Source organism: Gorilla gorilla, chromosome 9 (genome assembly GCF_029281585.2).
Source record: "Gorilla gorilla gorilla isolate KB3781 chromosome 9, NHGRI_mGorGor1-v2.1_pri, whole genome shotgun sequence".
In the NCBI taxonomy this organism is placed as follows: Eukaryota; Metazoa; Chordata; class Mammalia; order Primates; family Hominidae; genus Gorilla; species Gorilla gorilla.
The window spans coordinates 89,353,070-89,377,467 of record NC_073233.2 but is presented as its reverse complement, the minus strand read 5'-3'; the positions used below and the strand labels follow the sequence as shown (position 1 = coordinate 89,377,467).

Sequence of the window (24,398 nt, the reverse complement as noted above, 5' to 3'; positions counted from 1 at the left end):
AAATAAATTGTTGACAAACAGCAGCTCCTCAAACCTTTCTTGGTTGGAGAAATAAATGGATGTCTTCTTCTTCTAATTGAATTGAAGTATTTTACCCCCACTAGATTACTGGCTTCTTAATGGTAGCCCATATTATCCAAGATCATTTTTATATCATCTAGGGAATTTAACACATGATGGTGTTTACATACATAAATGTATGTCAACTATAAGTGTTAGATGAATTATTTCTTGTATTATTTTTATTGTACCGAAGCACATGTCAGTAAGAGGGTAAAATATTATTCCTGTTTTTATATCACATTGTTTAACCCAGTTGACTATTTGAGAAAAAATAAATTTAAAGCATTATTAAAACATTATTTAAAACAGTGTTCTTAACATTATTAAAATATTCACAGTGTTAACATTTCAGTGTTGAAGTGACTCTGCAATTAGGGATACTTCATATTTGTAAGAAATTATAACTATACGGCATCATAAACAATACTAAATTTTATCTCTCTCACACATTTTTTTCTTGCTTCTAGTCAGATAGTAAATGGTTTGGAAGTAAGTAAGTCCAAGCCAGTAAAGAAAGTCTCAGAGAGAGAAAGATACATGGACGTCATCCAAGAGGAAGTTAGCATTAAAAATTGCCATCAGCAACTTAGATCTCTCATGTCTGAGAATTTCTAAATATCCCTCAGCCTGTAGCATTTACAAAACACTCTGTGGTTTACAGGGTTCAAACAGATTATCCCATTTGAAACCCTCAACACTCTTGTGAGCTACTTATGCAGTTATTTTACTACTACTCTAATTTTAAAGATTATAAAAGTGAAGTTCAGAGAAGTTAAGTGACTTGCCCAAGACCATTCAGCTAATAATTGATGGAATCGGTTTTATAACCAAGCTCTTCTCAGCTCTTGTCTTGTTCTCTGCCAACTATACTATGGTGACCATCTAAAGTAATAGTTTACAAGACTCAAAATACTCTCCTAAAATCATGTAGATTGTTTAAAAATATTACCTGGAGTAGAAACGTGGTTTACCAAGATAAACAATAGGTACACATTTGGAAGGTGAATATTATGGGCCTAGCACACATTTTAGCGATGCTTCTAACCAGATGGAAGTCACTTAATCTCAATTTTCATATCTATAAAATTGAGATGGTAGTGACTTCCCTACCACATTCTAAAATGGCTATGAAAATCAAGGAGCTTTCTAAACTACAAATCCTTACATAATCATGGAATATTATCATGAAATCGTACAGTAATAGATGCAAAGTGGATAGTACCCCAGATTTCGTGGTTAGATACTCAGTTTGGGATTATACTGTAGCTAAGAGACACAAATTCTAGCCTTGGCTGTGCTACTGCTTGGCTGCATATCTTTAAAAAATCTCCATAGCCTTTGTCTGTTTCTTCATCTGCATTATTAGGCTGAACTGGATAATATCAAAAGACTATGTTGAACACCCAACTTCCTGTGTTGAAGGTCTGTGATTCCAAGTGAATCCAACCATTCTATTTGGCTTAAACTCCCTAATCATCAACAGAAAAAATTGCAGAGACAGCTGGCTGGGGTTAGAGGTACAGTCTCTGGCCACACAATAGAATACAACTAAGGAGACCACACTGCCATCAAACAGATGATAGGGCTCTCATTAGCAAAGTGCTGAATCCAGTGACATCCAGGGACAATTGCAGCTGGCATTATTCTCACATTAAGATGGATGTTCAATTAGATTGCCTATGCTAGCTTAGTCTGAACTCATCCTCTGAAAATTCAAGGATACTCTCTTTGGTTAATAATCAGAGTTTGGGAAATAATCATTAAGCTCATGCTTTGTGGCACGTCTACTATGTGGATAATAGCACACTATTGCAATGGTAAAATTAAAAAATTAATAGTACTCACCCTTCTGTTCTGAAAGGAGTATGCACTTTAACACCAGAGAGTTTTGTGTTCAGGGCCCCATCTGTTGCTTACGGGCTTTATCTTTTATTTGCCATTGTGTTCACTGATTAACACTATACCTGGCAAAAAGTAGATGCTTATTATGTACTAATGAAATAAACAGCCCTGGGATTTTTATGTATTTTCTCTGTGCCTGAGCTTCTTCAAATCAAATGGGAATAATAACACTGAATTTGTAGAGTAGTTGTGAGGATTAAATAGGATAAGAATAGAAAGTCCTTTTCATGGTAGGGATGCTCAAAAAACGTCCATTCCCTTCTTTTGCACAAACTTTCCTGCAATTTTTAATTCTGGTGTGGGGGAAGTACAGATGACATTTATCAGCAAATCTTCAAAAGTAAAATAATCTATATAATAAATTATATCAGGAAAAGGAGCATTAATTCTGACTGAGAGATGAACACAATGAAAAACAACAAAAATTGCAAGTAACAAAATGCCACTGAGGTAGCCACTCAACAGGACACAAAGATAATCCAAACGTGGTAGAAATCCCATATCCCCTACTTTCCCTGCTGGCCGCACTGATGAGCCACATCAGATGTGATGAGCATGAACACTTAGAGGCATAGCTTAAGATAGAAGAGTACCCTGGATCAGAGTTGCAGAGATGGCTTTGAGAAAGATCTATAGCACTCATAAGGCAGAGCTTTTTGTTTGTTTGTTATGTTTTATTTTAATAAAAATAGCATTAGCTAAGAAGAAAAGCTTAGAGCTCAGAGTCATAGAGACACAAGTTCAAGTCTTACCTCTTTCACTTATAAATTGTGAGAGCTAGGAAAAGTTATTTAGTTTCTCTAAGCATCAAATGCTATAATCTAAAAAACAAATATAAAAATACTGACTTTGCAGATTTGTTTTGAGAATTAACTGTATATCTAGTATACTGCAGAGACTACTCTTCATCTATCCTCAATGTCTACCATAACACCTAATAGGTAGTAGGCATTCAATGTGTATTTTCTGGATACATCAAGAGTCACTAAATTAATAGTTAATCAGAATCGTATCACCTCAGAGTGAATATACAGTGACTTACTGTATACTCACCTATAACAATAATTGGCATACAGTAGATGCTCAATAAATGTTCCCTTCCTTTGATTTAGTGGAAGGATTATTAGAAATATATTAGAATTTTTAACTATGACCCATAAAATTAGCATCAACTAAACTTTTGGAAGTCAAGTTGATTAAAGCAAATAGTAGTAATTTGGAAACCATAGTACATACACAACACTCAACAGTCAGAGAAAATCTTTGTGGTTCTATTACTAGTTGCTTAGAACACTTTATTGACAAGGTTAGCAGGGCTTCATGAGCATGTGAACAGTACATTGGCAGCGGGCCAGTGTGTTAGTCCGTTCTCACACTGCTAATAAAGACATACCCAAGACTGGGTAATTTATAAAGGAAAGGTTTAATGGACTCACAATTCAGCATGGCTGGGGAGGCATCAGGAAACTTACAATCATGGCTGAAGGGGAAGCAAACACGTCCTTTTTCATATGGCAGCAGCAAGAAGTGCCTAGCAAAAGCAGGGAAAAACCCCTGGTAAAACCATCAGATCTCATGAGAAGTCACTATCACAAGAACAGCATGAGGGTAATGACCCCCCATGATTAAGTTATCTCCCACCAGGTCCCTCCCATGACACATGGGGATTATGGGAGCTACAACTCAAAGTGAAATTTGGATGGGGACACATCCCATGCCCTGTAACTGTTGCCAGCTCCCACCCAGGGAGCCGGTTTGATCACATGAGTGGGATGGTCTGCATTCTTCCATTGTGCTACACTGCCTGTTTCAGTCTGGACACGTGTATGGAAAAGCTTACAGTTGGACACATACTCTGCAGCTTTGTGGACTGGGCAGGGCAGCAGTCACCCCTGCCTTTGGCTGGCAATGCCCCTGCACATTCGACAGATGTCTCATCATGCCTTTTCTACCCTCCCCCAATCCAGGTACTGAACACTTCCCGCTACGGAGGTTTCAATCCCTTGGGCGTCATCTGTCTACCCTACGTAGAAGAAGTGGGCTACTGTGAGGGGGAGATTGATTTCCTGCCTTCAACCAGAGCCCTGCAATTGTATTTTGCACTGAAACTCAAAAATTATGCACCTAGTCCTGACTGTCAGACAAGTAATATCCATGAGGCCAAAACTAGCAGAAATATTGTCTAATGTGACTAAGGGTGGTCCCCATCATGAATACACACCTAGACATCTGCGGCTTCTCTGAGCATGTAGCCTCTATATCTGTCTATCTATTTATCTACTTAAGATATTTACTTGGAAGCCTGAAATAACTCAAACTGAAAATGGCCTAAATAATACTTATGATTACCGCCACCCTACTCTGCCACTACCTCCAGTATGGTTATTCTCTGAGAAGCCACAATGATCGCATTCCATTTTAAAATCGAAAAACTCAAAGTTGCACTCAAAACTTCTATCTCTCTCACCACCCCCCATATCTGATCTACATCAATTTTGCCTCCTAGATTTTACTTCTAAAATATCTCTTGAATCCAGCCACTTACATTTGTCCTTGAAATCATCATCTTAATACAAACTCCCATACTTGTCTGATTTAACTATATCTACTCTCTTGTCCCTTGCAAACAAGGTAATTGCTTTCCAGTGTAAATCTGATCACATTTCCCCCCTTCCATAAAGCTCTTTATGGCTTCTGATTTGTCTTAGAAAAAAGAACATATCTTTAACTTGGCCTCCAAGGCCCTGTGTGGTTTATCTCCTGCCTACACTGTCAACCTTTTCATCACACATTATTCTACTTATTACTGCCTATGCTTTGGCCACACTGTCTGTCCTTCGTTAATTCTTTCGAATGTACATGCGTTCTTGCTGGCTTTGTCTCGCTCACGTCCCCAACCTCCTAATCAACTCCAACTTTTCTTCAAATTGCAATCTATTTATTGCTTCTTTGGGGGAGGCTGCTCTGATCTTTCTCTTGTATAATACAATTTAGCATGTCTTGATAATAACATGTTTTACATTTCTATTTATATGTGTGACTCTTTGATTAATGTTTGCCTCACCACACTAGACAATGGCCAGGTATGTTTTCTCTCCAGGGTTCTCACAGTGAATGGTATATAGCAGGAGTTTAATAAATGTTGATTGAATGAATGAGTGTTTATGCACTTCTACCATGTGTTTTTCTTCAATGTGCCTTTAGGACAAACAGTAAACACAGCTTCTACAGTCTAATATGTGGCATGACTAAAAGTCATAGATTAAGGTTGTATTACTTTTGGAGAATCGTTTAGTCTTTTTGGAACTTAGGGGTCCTTAATAACCTGAAGATGTATTGGAGAGCAGCTTGCTGAAGCTATTTGCCATTTAACAGGGGAAAATGTTCAAGAAACATCACTTTGCTTTCGCTTTGTATTTTCACATCTTTCCTGTGTGCACGTGCTGTGCGTGAGGGGTATATAAACCAGGGACCAGTTTTATTGTTGTAGTTATTGCTATTCAATTGTTATTTTTATTTACTTGGAAAGTGCTGCACATGTTCATGACTCAGGATATTTTTTAGAGTGCAAACTGTTTAGCAGATATAGTAAGGGTAAAGACGGGTAGCCACGCATGCACATGTGTGGGTGAATGTATGTGTGTTTAACATTTAATTTGCCTGTTTTTGTCTTTGTTTGTCTTTTTAAGAGAAAAGTATTTCCTAGAAAATCTGCCACCCCAAAATGGCCTTGGTCAACCAGTCCTACTTGTAATCATTTTATTGGTCCCTCAGGGTTCGCCCTAGCCCTGTGTCATTTGGTTGTTTTTGATAACAGCCAGGTTGTGGCCTTGTCTCTATTTCCATTCTCTGGAACTTTATGATCAAAGTTAATTATCCACTTTGTTTGTCTATTTTTTCACAAGATTGCAAATAGTTTGAAGGTAACAGCAGTTTCTGTTTAAAATTGTCGTCCCTAGGTCTTTGTCCACAGATTCTCAAATATTTGCCAGATGGATAACCAAATTAGACCTGTGTATACCTAGGATATAATTCCTTGGGACTCTTCACCACCTTACATTACATTAGCACTAACCCATCTGACAAAGCATACCTGAAGCCACTTCAAGGAGATGATTCAGCCTGCCTTATGTCTAATTTTCTTCTTGATCCACTTATACATGGGCCAGACATTAGGACATTTGTAAGACAGAGCATTTTAGAAACTCAGTAGTGTTGGGACTTTTTCTACTCCCCGTAGTAGTGTTCACACATGGACTTTGGAGTCTTGGAGTCAGGCAACTTAGGTTGAAGCCTTGGCAATGCCATCTATTATTTCTGTATATTTGAACTAGTCAATTATCTTTGATATTTAATTCTTCATCAATAAAGTGGAATTAGTAATAATAATAAATTTACATTGCTATTTTTAGAATAAAGTGAAATATTTTAAATAAAACCACTTTATAAAGCATAAAACAACTTCTTACGCTAAGTATTTATTTTCACTTAGTGAATGATGAGCAGTTTCATTTCTAAACTGGACTAAAAATATGACTTCTTACAATATGATTAACAAATTTCTATTCTTAAAGGAATTACTTATTAATGATCATATATGAGGAATTTCTGAAAGAGATCAAGGGGAATTCTGAGTTTATAATTTTAAAATATTGAGTCTAACATATGGGTACACATGTATTATATGATGATGTTGATCATAGTAGATTCTGTATGTTTCCAGTGTTAAAGTTAAAAAGATAACATTGTCTCATTGGATCATTAAAGCTTACTTTGAGGTAGAACCTCACTTTATAGTTGAGGACGTGGGAAAACTCAGAAGAGGACAATGAAAGTTTCATTTTTCATTTTGTATTTAAGGGCAACAAAACCAACCAAGTGTTTGTAGTAGCATTACTCATTTCATAGAATACAGAGACAAGATAGCTCTTTTAAGTTTTGTGGAAAGAAAGCTATTCAAATTTTTATAATGCTTTCATTAAGATATTTTACTTACCTTTAAATGATTGTCTTCTTTACCTGGGTTCAAGGAAACGTGTTACTTTTTGTCAATGAAGTTAAAATGCATGCAGCTATTATTGCCATTTTTAAATTCAAAATGGAAATCAATAGTCTTGATAAACCCAATGGGAAAATCTTTAAATAATTTTTCTGCGTGTAAACAGAATACTTTGCACAAAGAAAATATTCTACTAACGAAACCTCCCTTTATTGTGATATCAATGCCTATTATTTTTTTTTCCCTCTCCAAGTAGAAAAAAAAAGATAATCAGAGATTATGGTTACTTAGTGTTTTTGAGAGAAGAGGCTTCTCACTATAAAAATTTTAAGAATTTCTATGAAATCAGTGCATAATTAATAGTTATCAACAATCTATTGATATTTCTGGAATCTAATATATTAGAATAATAGAATTAACCATGGCAGCTTCCTCTAAATCTTTTCAGCATATTGTGTAGTATAGGCAACAAGCAAATCAACTGTGTGTAATTATAAGACATGAACTTAATTAATTTAACTTGTATATGGAAGCTAGACACAAAATTACTAGTTTTTGTCCTTTAGTGTTAAAAGAATGTGATTACTAAATGAGGTTGGAAAAACCTCATTTAAAAAATAATTTTAGCCTACTGACTTAATCATGAGATTTTTTCCAAACAGTAATTATATATATATTTTTTAAATTGACATGGCATTATAAGGTGATGATTTTTGGGGAAAAATAAGTAGCTCAAATTGTGCTTTACAATGCATTTTGATGTTTACTCTGGGGCTAAATTCTATGAAACATTTCTGTTGTCTCCTGATTATTGGATTCAAAACGTGGTCTCTGGAAATTTCCAAATATGTGTTGAATAAATCCCAACACCTGTTTTCTCTATATCGATACCTTTTAGGTACGAAGAGGAAGGAAGTAAGCATTTCAGTGGATTCCGCGTGCCTGTTACTCTAATCATTCATACTATGTACTCTCATTTCATTCCTCAATAACCATAAGAAGGAAAAAGGGGTTAAGATGCATTGGAAAATTATTATTTGCTAGGATTCATAGAGAAATTATTCTTTTTAATTATTTTAATAACCATAAGGGGTATGAGTAATCCACATTTATTCAATATACAACTGAATCTCAGAAGCTTAGTGACTTGTGCCAGGACCCACAGATTGAAGTGAAAGATATAGGAATCAAACTTAGGCCTTCTGATACAAAGTCTCAGGCTTCTACCTTTATATGGCAGCTGCCAGGCAGCCAAGAGTTACTCCAGAATAAGTGGATGCTTGGAACACATTTTGAAACTCCTTTCATTCATCCAGCTGATTTCTTTTCATACTCTTCTGCAGACATAGGGCCATAATCAATGAAGTGCTATGTTGAGGTATGAGGTATAGGGAAAAAACTTGGAAGAAAATCTAATATTGTGGCTGGGACAAGTACACACAAAGCAAATTTGTTGAAAATTTTCCAGTGTCTTTAGATGGGTGAGTTCACAGCAGGAGGAGAACATGAGGTAGTTGTCAGATTATCTTCCTATTGTGAAATTATGGCTCTAGTGTATAGAGAAAACCACATGTTCCAGAACAGGATGGAAAGTCATGCAGTATCTCTGGGGCATCTACCATGTGTTCATAATAAGAAAGGGGAATGGCATCAGCATTAATAAAAGTAATTCTAGCTGCACAAACAGAAACTTCTAAATTGTTAGTGGCTTAAAACAATATAAGTTTAATTTTCACTAATGTCACTGTCTGATGCATTGTGCCTAGTCAGTATACACTCAGGGACCCTAGTGTCTTCATGATCCCACTCTCTTGTAGATGCTAGGAGCCCTCTCTATTCAGCCAGAAGATAAGGAAAGATTTCACAGCAAAAGCAAACTTGCTTTTTAAACATTTTGGCCAGAAGTGACAAGACTTAATTCTAGTCATATTTTATTGGCTAGAACGACTCATATAGCCCCAATTTAGAATATAGAGTGCTAGGAAACATAGCCCATGTTTAAGGAGCCACTTCCCCACAGTAACTACACCATGGAAGGGCAGCAAGCATTGCTGGGTGTCATGCTGCCTTATAGTGTCTGCTTAGTATCTTCTGGGGAATATTCATGTGCATGGAACAACTAGAGAAAACTAAAGAGTCTATTGCTGGCCAGGCGTGGTGGCTCATGCCTGTAATCCCAGCACTTTGGGAGGCCGAGGTGGGCAGATCACGAGGTCAGGAGTTCGAGACCAGCCTGGCCAACAGGGTGAAACCCCATCTCTACTAAAAATACAAAAAAAATTAGCCAGGTGTGGTGGCTCACACCTGTAATCCCAGCTACTCAGGAGGCTGAGGCAGGAGAATTGCTTGAACCCAGGAGCCAGAGGTTGCAGTGAGCTGAGACCATGCCATTGCACTCCAGCCTGGGTGACAGAGCAAGAGGCCATCTCAGAAAAAGAAAAAAATAAAATAAAATAAAAAGAGTCTACTGCCAAAACTAAGGAGTGAAGGTGAGGAAGAAGAACAGGTCAAACAACAAAATCGTGAGGTATGGACAATGACTATCACTGGAGGAATTCAGGGTGTTGTTTGAGAGACTGAGGAAATTTGAACTTTGCCTTGGATGAAGAAAAGCACTAAAATGACTGGATAATACACGATTAAGGAAGAAAATGACATTTATGAAGCACTTATGATGGTCAAGAAACCTGTCAAACACTTTGCACATGGCTTCTCATTTAAGTTTGCAAGGTTGACGTCGTCAAGTCTTCAATATGAAAAATAACTAAAATGAAGAGAGACTTAAAAGCTCACTCCACTTGGGTGGTGAATAAATGTTGAAACTATATCTCAAACTCAATTATGTACAAATACAAACCTTGTATACCATGAACGAACAAGGTTTAATTGAACTCTCTCAAAAGGCTCTGTTCTAGACACAATTGAACATGATTAACATTTTACTCCAATTTTCTAGAAATCATAAAACTTCAGCTATGATGGAAGAGGATCAGGGAAGGCATCTTATGAGAAGATCTACTTGAATAAAACCTCCCACTATGAATAAATTCTACTTGATAATTAGTTGAAATCAGGTGATTGTAGAGAGGGGTAACAGAGAAAGAATTTAGGAAGACAGAAAGTCCTAGCAGATACGTAATGCCTACTAAATGCTAGAAACCCTGGCAGGCATATACTATACTAGATTTCAGTGAACCTTCATGTAACATTTGTTAATGAACCTTCATATAACATTTGTTAACATTTGTTAATATTTATTAATATCCTCTGTTTTATATATATGAAGAAACAGAGACCTACAGAGATTATACAACCTTCAGTGTTACATGCCCAGGGAGAGTCTGAGACTGAATTTGAATTCACATTTGTCTAACTTAAGCTTTCAGGTGTAACATGATGCTGTAGTGTAAAGAAAAGCCAGAAAAAAAAACACGAAAGAAATGTCTGAGAATGGAAGCTTCAGATGAAGAGAGAGAACACAGGAAGAAAAGGGAAAAGAGAGAGGATATACTATGTTTTTTCTTCTCTTTGATTTTGGTTCTTCTTCAGCTCAGTGGAAGAATGTAGAGGACAAAGATGATATTTACTAAGAAATAATAGATATGGCTAAAATGTTCAAACTCCAAATTTTATGGGCAAGATTTCAGAAAAAAATTTAAAATTTATATATTCTGTAGGCATAAAAGCAAAACAAAGTATTTTAGTTTTTAAAAAGCTAATAAATTAGAAAAAAGTAGTTGGGTGAGGAGTGTGGAGTCCTGGATTAACAGCAATAGCACATTAGCTAGGTGTGGTGGTTTGCTCCTATAGTCTTGGGAGGCTGAGGCAGGAGGATCACTTGTGAGCTATGATCACACCACTGTAGTCCAGCTTAGGCAACAGAGCAAGTTTCAAAAAAAAAATAGCTATGGCAAGAAAAATAGTTATGGATTTGGTTGACTTGAGGAATAAAGTAGGATTAATAGATATCTATAAATTTTGACTCCATTAAGAGAACCATAATGACAAAATGATGGGAGATGTTGTCTCTTTGAGGCAGGAGCCTTGTCTCTCTTATTCATCACTATATTCAGCAGGACAGAGAATGTGTCCTGGAATCCTAGTTTAAGCACTCAAAAATATTTGTTAAATGAGTGAGTAAATGAGTAAATTATATTTAAAACTGATCAGGTCACTCAGGAGCTCATGGAGTTTTTTTTTCCCATTTTTATGGGTTTAAGACAAGGGAGGCAGACATTTATTCATTTATGTTACAAATATTTACTGAGCCTCTAAAATATGTCAGATATTCTACTAGATATTTGAGATAAAATGATGCCAACATGGGGTCTGTTCCTCACGGAGCTGATAACCTTATGGACATTCAGATGAAACAGTGTCTCTAAACTCCAGCTATATTAGAAGAAGAGGAAGAGAGCTCTTTGGGCTATAGGGAAGTGTATTTTAGGATATGTGGGTAAAAAAAAATAAATACCTTGAGCTATCTGAAATGACCTCATGTGGGGAGAAACATCTAATCACACTTGATAGTTCTAAAAATCATAATTAAGTATAATTCATAGAAATTATAGGAAGGCAGCAGTCTGCGTATTATTAATAAGAAAACTTTTTAATAATTGTTCTTCTCTGAAATGAAAGTTTCTGGCTCCTAAAGTGAGATCTCTTTCAAAGATGATTTTTGGGATGTTTGAGTAACCATCTCTAAAAATACTAAAAAGCAAATGCCAGTTTGAATAATATAATCCATTTGAATATATGAACTATTATTAATTATAGCTATGTGGTTGTTATAAAATTATTTTTAAAGTGTATTGTGTGTTTTTCTAAGTATTTGTGAAAATTTAACTTGTTATTAGCAGTAGTAATTTTTAGTAAAGGAAACATGGAAGGAGAAAAGGAAAGTTGGGTAGAACAAAAAGAAGCTTGCAATTTTGATTTATGAAAGAGGGAGATAAACACATCACAATTTTCACTTTAGTTTTTGTCTGTTTGATCAAATTTAGAACAAGAATATTGAAGTCATTATACATCAGACAGATTAGAGATATATTCTAAATTTTACATGTGTATAGTTTCTGTTAAGTGGTACACTAGGAGAGATTTTTCTGAGCAAAGCAATGTTTAGCATTCCCTCTGATTGCAGAGGGATTTAGGAAATCCCATCTGAAATATGGAGATTTCTCTTTGGTTAAATTGAGCTAATATGTAATTAAAGTTTATGTGAAAGTTTTCCCTCACTTGAATCATACAGATTCTCTTTGCCTCTAGATAGGTTTGACAAATGTAGTAAATAAAATATAGAACGGTCCACTTACATTTGAAAGCAATGTTTGGTACATCCTTATACTCAACAATTATTGTTTGTTGATCTGACATTCAAATTTGACTCTTCTTTATATTTAATCTGGCAACTCTATTATCAAGCAGTGTTTTATAGTGGAGCAGGCATCAAGAATTATTACTAGTTGACTTGAAAATATAAAAATGTGAAATTTCTGTGAAATACAGATGCCTACTTTGTCAGACTTGTTCTAAGTGTTAGAAATAAAGAAACAAATTTAAAACTATTCTTTCCTTATGGATTTCAGGGTCTAGTAGTAGTTGACAAAGGTGTAAACTGAAATATATAAACAAAAACAATAGTATAGGTACTGTGAGAGAGATATGAATGGTGTAGGGTGGAGGTAACCAAGGAGGATGAGTGCGGGCTTTGACCTGGCAGGAGTTGAGGAGGCTTAAGGAAACGTTTTATAACAGAGACAAAGTTTAATTTGTATCTGAAAAAACAAATTGGTCTTGAGCAGAAATACAAGCTCGACTTTAATAATTATTGAATATAATTTTTTAAATTAAAACCTACATTATGCCACCAGTCTACAAAGTGTGGCAATAAGTATAAAGCTTAATATTGCAAATCAGTGCCCTTTCACTTATAATAATATAAAATTTGTGCTTTTAAACCTGTATTATTTCTATAGCAAATGTAAGGAATTAATTAAATGCTTAGGACTCCAAGCAGAATTCAGATAGATAGTATCTTTAGGACAAAAAGCCAAACCCTTGCTGAGTGAGTCAATAATATATTAATTAACATTTTGAACCAGCATGCTGCTGTCTATTTATTGGTCTTCTCATAAAGTATTTCATTTAAATTTATTGAGATGTATTATCCTTGTAGCCTGTAACAAGCTATTAAAAACAGTGCCAATGAACAAAATAATTATCCAAAAGCATGGCCACCAGCTGAGCCAGAGGCTTGATCGGTTAATTGTCTGGATAACAGTGGCTATGACAAGATGCCTTTATTTAAATTTCTTACAACCCTATGCAGAAGCTCCAAGAAAATTCATTTGCATACTATCAGCCTTGTGTTGGTGACTGTGTGGTGAATTTAAAAGAAAGATGAAGTAGTAATAGTGGCAGCTAATCCAGAGATTTACAAAAAGACTTGAAAAAGAAAAGGTGAACAAGGAGAAACCAACTGTTATGAAGAACCTACTATGTTCTGGGTTCTTTACGTATATCATCTTATGTAACATAGATAGATGCAGCACTATAGGTCAATATAATTATACATCTTTTTTATGTAATAGTGGATGTAATAGGTCCTGGGATGTTAAGCAGCTGGAAAGGGAATATATAGCTCAAAAGTAGTAGAATTGAGATGTTAACCAGAATTATTTAGCACCAAAGTCAAAACATTTGCACTCTACCAAGCTATATGTAGGTTCATGTAAGTTCAGTATTAGTGGTAATAATTATTATCATATAGTGAATTGAATTATTAAAAAATGGCACAGACATTCCCACAAAGTAGCAAGGTGGAGTGTTTTGTCCCTAAAACTTTCAAAGCAAAGCATTGTCAGCTGTAGATCAAAGAGCCTAATTCTATATTGAGAGCAAGTTTGGGCAAAAAACCATTCCCATTTTTTTCTAATTCTATTCTTCATCCTATTGTGTATGACCTAGTCTTTGGCCACCTGAAATTGCTTTCCTGATATTTAAAAATACCAAACACTTTCAAGAGTGTGTGTCTTTTCCACAGTTTCTTCTTCTTAGAATGCCTTTTTGTTTTATGGGATACTTTTTCTTCAAGGCCCAATCACTCAGTTTTTGACTTCTCTTAACAACTCGGCATCCAGATAGATTCAGTGGTCCTCTTTTTTTTTTTTATTTTAATTCACACTGTTTTGAATATATTTCTTTATAGTTCTATTATAATTTATTAGAGATATTATATGTGTTTTTACATCTAGATTATAAGCACCCAGTTCCTTGGGGGTCAATAGGAGGTTATTAACAATCCTTAGAGACAAGATGAAAGTGTTCATGGTCAAATCTGAGAAATTAAAGGTTTTTCCAGGATTGCTTCATAGATTCCAAGGACATAACACCCCAAACCAGAGAGCCAGTGTCATTACATACTTATCTAGAATATATCCCCTGTGTATGTCTAGTCATATTCCTTAAACGTGCCTTCTTTATGTCTAGCTTGGGAGCTTTGTTTACTTTTATCAAAAACTTTACTTTGCTCTTTTACTACTCTAGAATACTCTACGTAGAGATGACAAATAGGCTTTATAGAATATTAAAACGGTTGATGATAGACACCTGAGTGTTATATTAAAAATCACTTTGACTCTGTATGTGCTAAAGATCACCATGTTCTATCGAAAAGCATCTACATAAAGAAAAACAGTTGTTTGCGTATTTGCTCCACATTAGTGATCTCCATGCTGTGTCTTGCATTTTCCTTATCCAACGTTCCCTCCACACAATGTTCTCTTGATTAAGAAAAAGACCCAAATCCAAAGGCAGAGTCCTGATAAGATAAGTAAGCAACAACCAGGAGGGGACCACAGGGTGGGGTAGAACAATTGTTCTGAGAAACAGCTTACCACAAATAACCTGTTTGTACAACATCTTATTCTCAAATACCTCATTCCAAGTGTAGCCCAAGCAGCATGACCAATTTGCATGTAGCCTCTCCAGGACAACCCTATAAAACTTCCCTTCAGTCCCTGTCTCTGGGCAAACAGCCTTCTCTCTGCTGTACTGCCCATTGCCCTCTTTCAATGAGTATTTATACTTTCTCTAATCCCTGCCTTTCTTCACTCATGATTGTCTTGGTAAATTCTTTTACCTTCTACAACATCATACCCAGCCAGCTGCACCCACATTTTGATGGTCTGTACAGGAAACCTCTTCTCTACTCTCCCGCTTTCCTCTCCTCCAACTCCAACATCTCTGTGATAACGTCCAAGCCCAGACACAACCAATGGTCCCTGGCAGGGCCTACTCTCCGGAGAATCAGAAGGTCCTGGTGGAAAGAGATCTAACTGCCACCACCACATCAGGTGAAAGTTTAGTTTACTTTCCTTCCAGTCTTCCGGCAGACAGTCTCTAGTATCCCTCTGGCAACTGATGGCAATTTGCCAGGGCCACTGCCTGGTGCAGCTTAAAGGCCAAAGGGTGAACAGGTTTGGCAGCCTTGCCCGGAAGGGAGGAAGACTCTCTCCTATCCTTTCTGGTCAAAAGTCCCCAATCCCTATGTGTGGCATACTTGGCAGAGGCAGCTAGACCAGTGTAAACCCACACATGGTTTGGAGACTTCAGGCTCCCTCTTTCTCACTCTAAAAATTTCCTGTGAAGGCAGGCAGCCTTCCTGCTCCTGGCAGTATCACCTGATTTCTGTTTGTTTGTTTGTTTGTTTGTTTGTTTTTGAGATGGAGTCTCGCTCTGTCACCCAGGTTAGAGTGCAATGGCTCAATCTTGGCTCACTGCAACAACTGCCTCCTGGGTTCAAGCGATACTCCTGCCTCAGCTTCCCAAATAGCTGGGACTACAGGCCCGTGCCACCATGCCCAGCTAATATTTGTATTTTCAGCAAAGACCAGGTTTTCACCCTGTTGGCCAGACTGGTCTCAAACTCCTGACCTCAGGAGATTGGCCCGCCTCAGCCTCCCAAAGTGCTGGGATTACAGGTGTGCACCAGGGGCCCAGTGGATCGCCTGATGTTTTAAGCCAGATGATCCCTAACAGCACCAGGATGGTGAGTCTTCCCTCAACCTTTTCCCCTTGTACCTGGACCGAGCACCCAGCGTAATTCGTACCTGGGCTGCCTGGGGTTGATCACCCAGTGTTCATCCAGCAGTAAGGCCTAATTCTGGTAGGTGGGATGCCCCTTTGGAAAGTGGATCTCAGAGTCCCTCAGAGGACATAAGTGAAATCCCCTTTCCTTGCTGGGATGCCCTAAGAGAAATAAGGTTTGTGTTCCCAGCAGATGTTCTTCCTTAGTCCCACCATGGGACAAAGCCCTTCCATTCCCTCAGACTTGTCCCTCAGCAGCATTCTAAAACTTTGGGATAAATTTGACTTTCAGGCTCTCAAAAAGAAATTTCTGATTTTCTTGTGGAATACAGCATGGCCACTTTATAAACTTTCGGATCATCAATCCTGGCCTCCTGGTGGGCCCTTTGCCCCCAACACTGTTCTGCAGTGTGTCTCTTCCTGTTGCAACTCTTCTAAATGGTCTGAAGTTCCCTATGTCCAGGAATTCATGACTCTCTCTTGGGATCCTAATCTCTGTCAAACCCATTGAATGTGCTTGGCCAAATTCTTTGGCCCCACTGACTCTTTTGACATTTTAGAATACCCTTCTTTTATTTCTTTTACTCTCCTGTTCTCCTCACCTTGCTGGATTGATTGAGGCCACATCTTCTTCCCTGACAGACCTCCTTCACTTTCAATTATGCCTACTCCATCTGCTCCATCTCCCTCACCTTTCTGCTGATATCCCAACCTTAGATGTTATTTTCCAGTGCTTCTTCCTTATCAGGGACCCTTCTCCCCTTCACACCTGTAATCCCATTTCAGCCTCAGAAAATGTTTTCCACTCCAGGAGGTGGCAAATGGGGATTTAGGAACCATCAGGGTCCATATTCCTTTCCTAATGTCTGACCTTTCCAAATAGAGACTAAGCTCAGCTCTTTCAGTCAGGACACTTCTCACTTTATGAACAAATTTGAAGGATTTACCGTTTCCTTCCACTTCATTTGACAGGACATTTATATTATTTTCACCACTTGTTGCATTCATGTGGTAAAATCCTGCATTTGGTCCACAGATTTTTTGTTTTTTTATTTTTTTCTTGAGATTGGGATCTCACTCTGTTGTCCAGGCTGGAGTGCAATAGTGCAAACTCAGCTCACTGCAACCTCCGCCTCTAAGGCTCAAACTAACCTCCCACCTCAGCTTCCTGAGTAGCTGGGACTACAGGCATGCACCACTACACCTGGCAAATTTTGGTATTTTTTGTAGAGACAGGGTTTTACCATGTTGTCCAGGCTGGTCTCAAACTCCTGCATTCAAGTGATCCACCTGCCTCAGCCTCCCAATGTATTGGGATTACAGGTGTGCGTCACCATGACCAGGCTACAGGTATTTTATTATTCTTTCTTTTCAGCCCTTCCATCATTAACTTACTTGTCAAAATCATGTCTTCTAGAATTCAGCAGTTTCACCTTCAAGTGATGCTGCAAGTGGGATATCAGTCTCTCCTCATGATGCCTCCTGCCTTTATGAATTTCCCCTGGATTCAGCTGGACACGAATTTCACCTTGACTTGCTCCCCCTCTCTAATGAGCTCTTTCCTCCAGCAAGATTCAAAATCCTAAGTCCCATAGCTGGGGACAATGACTCACAGGGTCTCCTGACAGACCAACCACCATAGGTAGGGCCAGCACTATGCCCATGGTCATCAGAAAGTTCTTGGAAAATGAGACCTCTGCCTCAATGCCAAAGATTTGTCATTGGTTTTTCTGGCCCAAATTTTGTTTTTCTTTTCTTTATCCCAGTATACTTAATCTGTATACACAAACTAGGAAAATCTCACAGATAGTTTTGTGTCTGTCTGCTACATCTTTGTCCCCCAATCGACTATGTGTTCCTTGGGGGCAAAGTATAAAACTGAGTGAACTTCCTATTGTCTATCTCCATGACATGCTGTTGCTCACCGAGTAGAAAATAGTGTTTTTGTTTTGATTAATTCTAAGATTATGATTCCTTCTTGTACTATGCTTCCCTTGCTATATTCTTCTAAAGGACTATTGCAAATCAAATCAATTATATTTTCAAACACTTTCAGGTAAGGTGAATTACTAAAGATGTATGGATAAGAATAACTCAACATTAATTGGACTCAATAAATAATTTGTGAGAATATACTATGGGCTTGCTTATGCGTTGTAAAAATAAGAGTGGCTCAAACAAACAGACAAATAACCTCACTTATTTCTCTTTCACAATGTAAAATATTTTATGTATGCAGTACAAAATGTTACGGCAGCTCTACTCTAGAATAAAATGACAGTTCTATCTAGCTGACTATTCCACCATGGGATTGCCTCATGGGCTAAAGTGATAGCTGGGTCAGTAGCCATCACATTCAATGTATAAGTCTGTTCTCGCATTGCTATAAATAACCACCTGATACTGTGTAATTTATAAAGAAAATATGTTTAATTGGCTCACAGTCCCACAGGCTGTACAGGAAGCATGGCTGGGGAGGCCTCAGGAAACTTACATTCATGGCAGAAAATAAAGGGGAAGCAGTCACAGTTTACATGGCCAGAGCAGGAGGAAGTGAGAGGAGGAAGATGCTACACATTTTTAAACAACCAGATCTCAAGATAACTCAGTCACTGTCACCTGAAAAGGACCAAAGGGAAAATCTACCCTATGGTTCAATCACTTCACACCAGGTCCCATCTCCAACATTGGGTATTACAATTTGACATAAGGTTTGGGTGTGGGACACAGACCCAAACCATATCATTCATATTCCAGATAACAGGAATAAGGAAGTGGTGAAGAATAAAATATACACAGAGATGCCTTTTAAAAATTTCCTGAAATCTACAAAAGGACAATTGGGCTAACCTACTGGACAGAACTCAATCACATGGTCTTATTTCACAATGGAGGGTGGGAAATGTAGTTTTAGTCTGGCTAGCCCATAGCCCTCCTGAAAATTAGTTTTCTATTCCTGTGGAAGAAAGTGAGAATAGTTACTGTAGGACAGTTAGGAGACTCTGCCATAGTGACTGTCCTTTGTTTTTGATTTTGGAAGTTTATGGGGAGGAATAACACATGGAGTGGGTCTTGAAGAAGATTTTAGTCTCCTCGGCAAACTTCAGTCACTAAACATCTATTTATGGGCAAGGCTAGAGTACAGGTGTATTAGTCCATTCTCACACTGCTATGAAGAAATACCTGAGATTGGGTAGTTTATAAAGAAAAGATGCTTATTTCGCTCATAGTTCAACAGACTCTACAGGCGACATGGCTGGGGAGGCCCCAGGAAAATGAAAATCATGATGAAAGGTGAAGAGGAAGCAGGCATGTCTTTACATGCTAGAGCAGGAAAAAAAGAGAGAGGGAGAAGGTGCCACACACTTTTAAACAGTCAGATCTCATAAGAACTCTATAATTAGACAGCATTAGGGAGATGATGCTAAAACATTAGAAACCATCCCCGTGATCCAATCACTTCCCACCAGGCCCCACCTCCAACACTGGGGATTACAATTCAACATGAGATTTGGGTGAGGACACAGATCCAGACCATATCAACTGGGATTAATAAATTCTCATCCATTTGAATAATTAAACAATATAGAGTGAGAAAAGTGAGCAAACACATAATTGTGATATTGTATAAGCTGGATAATAACAGAACTCTGTATAAAGTATAGTAGCAAATTCAGTGATCGTCTTTTGGTGGAGAGGCAAATGAGAGATTGATTTAATACGAGTGGGCAGAAGGAATTCAGCTACTCTACAAAACAGAATATAAGAAGGACTTAGAGATTCAAAAGAGGAAAATATCACAGAAAAATGGTAGAAAGAAAAAAAGTTCCTTGTAGTAGATAAACTTTTAGATTGACATGGAACATGGGAAAGAATCTAAAGCCAGATATGGAATTGACACTAAAATTAAGGTAAATTTATGAGTAGGGCAACAGGGGTGTTCAAGCCAACAGGAAATATTCTGAGGAACATACTTATCAACCTCATCTGATTTCAAGCAATGTATCTGTCAGTAAGAACACTTTTGGTTGCCAGCAACAACACTTTTGGTTGCCAGCAACAGAAATTCAACCGGAGCTGGTTTAGGCATAAATAACCTCATATGAACAAACCTATTTCTTAACCTATTTCTTAATTCACTCTAGATTTTTTTTTTTTTTAGATGGAGTCTCACTCTGTCACCCAGGCTGGAGTGCAGTGGCATGCTCTAGGCTCATTGCAGACTCCACCTCCCCGGTTCAAGTGGTCCTTCTGCCTCAGCTGCCCAAGTAGCTGGGACTACAGGTGCGCGCTAGCACGCCTGGCTAATTTTTGTATTTTTAGTAGAGACGGGGTTTCACCATGTTGACCCGGCTGATCTCTAACTCCTGACCTAGTGATCCACCCACCTCGGCCTCCCAAAGTGCTGGGATTACAGACATAAGCCGCCGCACCCAGCCCACTCTAGAAATATTTATTGAGCATTTACTCCATACAGAGCACAGTGCCAGGATTTAGTGTCATGGCAGTGACTAACATAAATATACTGGCATACTTCAGAGATATTGCAGATTCTGTTTCAGACCACTGAAGCAAATGTGTCAATAGTGAATCATACTTTTTTTTTGTTTTTCAATGCATATAAAAGTTATGTTTCCACTGTGCTGTAGTCTATGATGTTTACAATAGCACTACATCTAAAAAGGCAATATACATATCTTAATTTAAAATACTTTATTGCTAATAAATTCTAATAATTACCTAAACCTTCAGTAAGTCCATAATCTTTTTGCTGGTGAAGAGACTTGCCTAGATGTTGACTGCAAATAATCAGAGTGGTGGTTACTGAAGTTGCGTGGCTGTGGCAATTTCTTAAAATAAAACAACAATGAAGTTTGCTGCATCGATTGACTCTTCCTTCCACAAAAGATTTCCCTGTAGCATAAGATGCTATTTGATATTATTTTACCATGGGGAAAAAAATAGTGCAGAGCCGTCTGAGCTATGTGAGGTATGCAAAATTTATTAGGCCCAGAAACATGAGTATGGGCTTCACTCATGCCTCCACACCTATGCCAGGTGACAATTGTCTAAGAGCATCTTGTTCCTGACTAGCTGCCTCATCCATTATCTTTATGTTTCTGAACTTTATGATACAAAGAGTGATACATAGCCAATCAATAGCTTATGTTATTCTAATTCAAATTCCTGGTAAACAATTTAGAAACTGCCTCTTCTTTGTTTCTGTAAAATCCTATGTGTAACTCTGCTAATCTGAGCGTATATTCCATTTTGGTCAGTTTCAATCTATTCTCTCAGTTGGTTACCCTCAACTTTTGCACTTCAGTAAGCTCTCCTTGAACTAGATTCTGATCTTTTTGGTTATTTTAGGCTGACAATCCACAGTAGAACTTCTTTCAAAATTTGAGATGATTCTCTCAAAACCTGTTGCTGCTTTATTAACTGAGTTTACGTAATGTTTTAAATTCGTTGCTGTCATTTCAACAATGTTCACAGCATCTTCACTAGAACTAGATTTGATCTCAGGAAGAAGTTTTCTCTGCTTATCCATTAGAAGCAACTTCTTTAGTTAAGTTTTATCATGAGATTACAACAATTCAGACACATCTTCAGGCTCCCCTTATAATTCTAGTTCTCTTGCTATTTCTACTATACCTGCAGTTACTTCCTCCACTGAAGTCTTAAACCAAATGCCATCCATAAGGGTTAGAAAAAACTTCTTCAACGCTCCTGTTATTGTTGATATTTTGACCTTTTCCCATGAATCACAAACGTTTCTAATGGCATCTAGTGTTTGAATCCTTTTAAGAAGGTTTTCAGTTTACGTTGCCCAAATCCATCAGAGGAATTATTCTCTATTGCAGATATAGCCTTACAAAATGCATGTCTTTTAAGACTTGAAAGTAGAAATTACTTTTTAATTCATGGGCTGCTGAATGAACATTGTGTTAGCAGACATGAAAAAAACATATTACTCTCCATATCCATTGTCATTAGAGTGCTTGAATGACCAAGTATGTTGTCAATGAGCAGCAACATTTTGAAAGAAATTTTTTTTTTTTTTTCTGAGCAGCAGGCCTCAACAGTGGACTTCAAATATTCAGTAAACCATGCTGTAAACAGATGTGCTATCATTCAGTCTTTGTTTTTCCATTTATAAAGCACAGGACTAGTAGATTTGGCATAATTTTTAAGGGCCCTTGGATTTCTGGAAAGGTAAATAAGCATTGGCTTCAACTTAAAGTCACCAGCTATATTAGCTCCTAACAAGACAGTCAGCCTGTCCTTTGAAGATTTAAAGCCATGCATTGACTTTTCTTCTCTAGCTGTGAAGGTCCTAGATGGCATCTTCTTCCAGTAGAAGGCTTTTCTGTCTGCATCGAAAATCTGCTGTTTATTATAGTCACCTTAATCAATTATCTTAACTATATCTTCTGAATAACTTGCTTCAGTTTCTACATCAACACTTGCTGCTTCACCTTGCACTTTTATGCTATGGCGATGGCTTTACTTAAATATGAAGCCACCTCTGCTAGCTTGAAACTTTTCTTTGGCAGCTTCCTCACCTCTCCCACCCTTCAAAGAACTGAAGGGATGTTAGGGCTTTGTTTTCGTTTAGGCTTTGGATGAAGAGAATGTTGTGGCTGGTTTGACTTCTATCCAGACCACTAAAACTTTCTTCAGATAAGCAACAAGGCTGTTTCACTTTTTTATCATTTGTGTGTTCACTGGAGTAGCACTTCTAATTTCCTTCAATAACGTTTTCTTTGCATTCACAGTTTGGGTAACTTTCTGGTGCAGGAGACCTAACTTTTGTTCTGTCTCAGCTTCAACATGCCTTCCTTGCTAAGCTTAATCATTTTTGGCTTTTCATTTAAAGTGAAAGACGTGTTTACATCCTTTCACTTTAAAACTCAGAAACCATTGTAGAGTTATTAATTGGTCTAATTTCAATATCATTGTGTCTCAAGGAATAGGGAGGTATGAGGAGAGGGAGAGAGACAGGAGAAAGGCCAGTCGGTGGAGAAGTCAGAACACACATTTATCAGTTAAGTTTGCTGTCTTCTATGGGTACGTTTTGTGGCAAACTAAAACAGTTACAATAGTAACATCAAAGATCACAGATCACCATGACAGATGCAGAACCCATAGACATGGAGGGTTGCCTGTATTCTTAAATTATCTTGTGAGTTTAAGTTTTGCTGCCTTCCAGTGACTTAATAAAAAGCCATCATTTTCCTATCTCACGGCTGTTTACTGCATTCTCTGGTTTGGTGTACAGAAGCTAGAATGTAAGTTCAAGTTAGTCTGATTGAAAAGTACATCATCTTAATGATCACAATTTTGATGTTTAAAAACCATACAACCAAGGGACTGAGAAGAACCTCCAAGCTCTCTATAGATAAGAATGTTCAAAGAAGATTTATTTAAATCATTATTACATTTCTTAATATTGCTTGCTTGTTGCTTTCTCTGACAATTTGCCTCTGGTAATGATGAAGCCACAACATGTCCAAGAAGGATAAAGCCTAAGTATAGCACTGCATTTGTTCATCTAGCAAATTCTGAGCTCCTGTGCCTGGCTATTTGCTAGGTTCTGGAAATACAGAGATAAAAACAAGTTTAGTGCCTGTACTAAAAAAATAGCATTCTGATGGAGAACAGAGAATTCAATAGAACATCAATACTTTGTGTTTAATGCCATGATGAATGTATGAGGGACATGTAGAGGAGAACACCAAAATCTGCCTGGGAGTGGGCCCTTTGCTGTAAGGAGGGGCCAGAGACCACCCTGTGAGAGGAGGTCTTAGGGAGAATCTTTCAGAGATGGTACCAGCAAAACCATGATTCTTGCTGTAAATAGTTTGTGACCCAAAACATTAGATTTTATTACAGTTATCTTTAAAAGCACACTCGCTTAAATGTAGTTTGGGGAAGTAAATTGCCTAGCTCTGGTCCTAAACTCAAGATGCTCTGAGGCAGTGAATCATTACCAATAGCACAAGGTACAGAGCCACATTTCCATTTATTTGCTTGACATTTTTCTTCCAAAGGGAGGAACAAGCTAGTTTTTTCTCATCTTCTTGAAAATATGAAATGCATCAGCCAATTATCTTCCTCAGCCCTTCATCTACACAAAAGACAAGACTAGCCCACAAATTCCCTCAGAGGAATGCCAGTATGTGCTCTGTATTTCATCTACTTTTTGTTTAATGCCCTCATTGAAGGGGAAAGAAATGTTCAATTGTCATGGAAACACATTAAATTCAAGTCCAACTTATTCCTACACAAACTATAAAGATAGTGTTCACCATCTTTAGAATTGTTTCCTTCTCTTCTTTTT

The 24,398-nt window shown here is 37.5% G+C and overlaps 1 long non-coding RNA gene and 1 pseudogene across 1 annotated transcript in view; one reads left to right on the top strand and one right to left on the bottom strand.

The window, feature by feature from the left end:
• The window catches only part of LOC115936239 (NADH-ubiquinone oxidoreductase chain 5-like), an 84,873-nt pseudogene extending 69,555 nt beyond the window's left edge, over positions 1–15,318 (bottom strand).
• Positions 1–24,398, top strand: part of LOC134759294 (uncharacterized) — a 1,134,411-nt gene that overhangs the window by 161,816 nt on the left and 948,197 nt on the right. The window lies entirely within an intron of this gene.